A 4,730-nucleotide genomic window follows, 5' to 3' on the forward strand; every position below is an offset into this window, starting at 1 on the left:
TAGCCAAATTTTTTTTCCAATCTGTAGGTTCTCTTTTTACTCTTTTGGAGAAGTCTTTCAATGTGCATGTTGTTGTTGTTGTTGTTGTTATTTGCCGTCGAGTCGGCCCCGACTCATAGCGACCCCTGCTTGGGTTTCCAAGGCAGTATCACTACAGAAGTAGGATTGCCCAACCTTCCTTCCGAGGAGTGGCTGGTGAGTTTGAACCGCCAGCCTTCTGGTGAGCAGTCAAGAGCCTTAGGCACTATGCTACCAGAGCTCTTCAATGTGCATAAGAATTTAATTTCTAAAAGGTCCCAGTCATCTAGCTTCTCTTCTGCTGCCTGTGCACTTTGTGTCATGCTTGATGGTCTATTTATGCCATAAATTTGGGCCCCTAGATTTGCCTTTATTTTGTCTTTGACAAAATTTATAATTTTGGGTTTTACATTTAAACTTGACTTCTTTTTTTGTGTATGGAGTGAGGCAAGGGTCTTGTTTCATTTTTCTGCATGTGGATATCCAATTTTGCTAGCATCATTTGTTAAAGAGGCTATCTCTCCCCCATTTAATGGGTTTTGGCCCTTTGCCAAAGATCAGCTGTCCATAGATATGTTGTTGTTATGATGTTAGGTGCTGTCAAGTCACCTCCAATTCATAGCATCCTTATGCACAGCAGAATGAAATATCACCCAGTCCCACACCAGCTCAGTGATCCTTGCTATATTTGAGCCCATCACTGTGTCAATCCATCTCATTGAGGGCCTTCCACTCTTTTGTCGACCCTCCACCTTAGTAAGCATGAAATCCTTCTCCAGGGAATTGTCCCTTCTGATTAACATGACCAAAGTAGGTGAGACGAAGTCTGGCCATTCTCTCATCCAAGGAACCTTCCAGCTGATTTGTTAGTTCTTTTAGCAGTCCATGGTACTTCCAGCATTCTTCACCAGCACCACAACTCAAAAGCATCAATTCTTCTTTGGCCTTCCTTGTTCATTGTATAAATGGATGGGTCTGTTTCTGGGTTTTTGATTCAGTTCCATTGGTCTATCTGTCTATCATTGCACCAGTACTATGCTGTTTTAACTACTGTGGCTGTATAGTAGGTTTTGAAATCCAGGAGTGTGAGACCTCCTACTTTGTTTTTCTTCTTCAGCAGTGCTCCGCTTAACTGAGATCTCTTTCCTTTCCATATGAAGTAAGTAATTGGTTTTTCCATGTCCTTAAAAAATTTTGTTGGTATCTGGATCGGATTTCATTGAATGTGTAGATTGCTTCAGGTAATACTGACATTTTTACAATATTCAGTCTTCTTATCCATGAACAAGGCAAGTTCTTCCATTTATGTAGATCCCTTGTAGTATCTTGCAGTAGTGTTTTGTAGTTTTCTTTGTTTAGGTCTTTGTGTCTTTGGTAAGATTTATTCCTAAATATTTTTTCTTTTTGGTAGCTATTGTAAATAGTATTGTTTTCCTTTTCAGAAGGCTCTGTGTTGATGTAGAGGAATCCAACTTATTTTTGTACATTGACTTTTTATCCTGCCACTTTGTTGAACTTTTCTATTAGTTCCAGTAATTTTTTTTTTTTTTTTTGCTGAGTCTCTTGGATTTTCTATGTATAGGATCATGTCATCTGCAAATAGAGATAGCTTTACTTCCACTTTGCCAATTTGAATGCCTTTGATTTCTTTTTCTTGCCTTATTGCCCTGGCTAAGACTTCTAATACAATGTTAAATAGAAGTGGTGTTAGAGGGTGTCCTTATCTGGTTCCCATTTTCAAGTGGAATGCTTTGAGTCTTTCTCTGTTAACAATAATATTGGCTATTGGCTTTGCATGTATGCCCTTCATTATATTGAGGATTTTCCCCTCTATCTCTATTTTGCTAAGAGTTCTGAACAGGAATGGGTGTTGGATTTTATCAAATACCTTTTCTACATTGATATGATCATATGGTTCTTTTCTTTTCTTTTGTTTATGTGGTGGATTACACTGATTGTTTTTCTGATGTTGAATCATCCTTGCATAACTGGTATGAATCCCACTTGGTCATGATGTTTATATATATATATATATTTTGATAGGGCTGTTGGGTTCTGTTGGCAAGGATTTTGTTGAAGAATTTTGTGTCTTCCCTGGTTTTGGTATCTGTGTTATGCTTACTTCATAAAATGAATTTGAGAGTAATCCATCTTTTTCTATGTTCTGGAGTAGTTTGAGTAGTATAAATGTCAACTTTTCCCTGAATGTTTGGTAAAATTCCCCAGTGAAGCCATATGGGCCAGAACATTTTTTTGTGGGAAGATTTTCTATGACCTGCTCAATTTCTTCTTTTGTTATGGGTCTGTTCAAGTATTCTATCTCTGACTGGGATAGTTTAGGTAGGCATTGTGTTTCTAGAAATTTGTCCATCTCTTTCAGGTTCTCAAATTTCTTAGAGTACAGTTCTTCATAATGTACTGTTATCTTTTATTTCAGATGGTTCTGTTATGATGTCTCCCTTTTCATTTATTATTCATGTTATTTGCATCTTCCTTTTGTTTTCCTTTGTTAAATTTGCCAGTGGTTTGTCATTTTGTTAATCTTTTTGAAGAACCAACTTCTTGTTTTGTTGATTTTTTCCTTTTTTTTTTTTTTTGCTGTTGTTATCGTTTACTGTTTCATTTATTTCTGATCTTTACTATTTCCTTACTTCTGGACACTGTAGGTTTATTTTGATGCTCTTTTTCTAATTGTTGGAGTTGTTGAGTTAGAGTATTGAGTTTGTTTGTTTCCTCTTTTTTGATGTGTGCATTTATTGCTATAAATTGACCTCTGAGTACTGCTTTCACTGTATCCCAAAGGTTTTGGTAACGTGTATCTTCATTCTCATTTGTTTCCGGAAATATTTTTATGCCACACTTTATTTCTTCGGTTACCCAGTAGTTTTTGAGTAGTGTTGTTGTTGTTGTTGTTATGTGCCATTGCGTCAGACCCAACTCATAGCAATCCCTCCTTGGGTTTCTGAGGCAGTACCACTATGGAAGTACATTTCTCCATCTTCCTTCCAAGGAGTGGCTGGTGGGTTTGAACCACCAGCCTTCTGGTTAGCAGTCAAGTGCTTTAGGCACTAAGTTACCAGTATGTTATTCATTTCCCACATATTTGATATTTTCCCCTTGATCCTCCTATTATTGATTTCTAATTTTATAGCATTATGATCGAAGAAGGTGTTTTGTAGTATTTCAATGTTTTTGAATTTATTGAGGCTTGTTTTATGTCCTAAAAAATGGTGTATTCTGGTGTGTTAGACTGGGTTCTCTAGAGAAACAAAACCAGTAAAGCTTATAAATATATGTATATATATATAGAAATTTATCTTGGGAAAACGACTCACACACTTATAGAAGCTGGCAAGTCCAAAATTCCTGGATCAAATGTCAAGCTGAAGACCTTTCCTGACTTTTGCAGCTGCAGGGACTGAGGAACTCAAGGCTGGCAGGCAGTACACTGGCTGTTGATTTCAACGAATGACAAATCCAAGATCTCCAACCGAATGGTGGATTGTTCACTCACAGACAGTTGTAGGCAGCACAACAGAATCCCAATCTACAGAAGAATGTCTCTTTTCCCGGAATGTCCATAGGTATACTGGAAGACCACACCCCTAGGGAAACTCCCTTTCAATAGATTGCTGGCTCAAAATGTAATCATCTGATCCCATCATGGGAATAACCACATTACAAAGCTTAAACCACACAGAATTGTGGTCCAGCCAAGTTGACACACAGCTCCAACTATCACAGTCCACCTCTTGTCAACTTGGCAGTTATACACATCTTCTTAACCATATATAATCTCTAAATAAGGACAATTACAGAGTCATATTTGCACCTAACATGATATGCTAACACATGCACAACCAAAATGCATTAACCTTATTTACATTTCACAGTTCATAACAGAAGGAAACAAAAATATTTGATGCACATATACAATAAAGAAATATAATAATCACAGTCCTCATTTCTGCAGCTGATCACATGGTTGTAGCTGATATTCAGAACTACCTTCTGCCACCACCCATTCTGTATTTCCCTTGTCCTCAGCAAGCACCTCAGCTGGTTGTTGTTCTTTGCCTGGTGGGGTGACCCAAACCTTCATTTCTGAAGGGTCTGGGCCATTAGCAGTCATATCAGAATTTGGTTGCTGTAATTTTCCATTGATTTTAATCACAGGGCATGGTAGTACTAAGAGATGCCCTAAAGAATGTCCTGTATTCCAGACATATTCTTCTTTACCTCCATTATGTAAAGCCAATCTAATTTTCCCTTGGTAATCAGGATCTATCACACTAGATAGTACAGTAATGCCCTTCTTTGTCTGTTGATCCAGAGGCATGAGGAGGCCAAAATGGCTGGGTGGCATTCTTAATTTCTAGTTCAATGCAATCAGTATTGTGTCTCCAGGTGGGAGTGTTCCTCCTTTTGGGACTAAGATCTCCAAACACACAGAGCATAGGGTAGCAGGGACAGGAAGCAAAATTTTTTTGAGTGGGCCACTAAGGGTAATAGTGAGTGGTACCACTCTTGTTTCCACCTCTTGGTTTCTGGACCCATTAATCCTGGCTATTGGAGAAACAGAACCATATATTGAACACTGGTTTAGAGCATATACAGCCTCCTGGAGAACATTGCCCCAACCCTTCAAGGTATTTCTACCTCGCTGGTGCCATATTCATGTTTCATTCTATCAAGCCAGCTGCTTCAGGATG

The sequence above is a fragment of the Orycteropus afer genome, unplaced genomic scaffold, assembly GCF_000298275.1.
Source record: "Orycteropus afer afer isolate SDZICR_OR568_19922 unplaced genomic scaffold, OryAfe1.0 scaffold00463, whole genome shotgun sequence".
NCBI lineage: Eukaryota > Metazoa > Chordata > Mammalia > Tubulidentata > Orycteropodidae > Orycteropus > Orycteropus afer.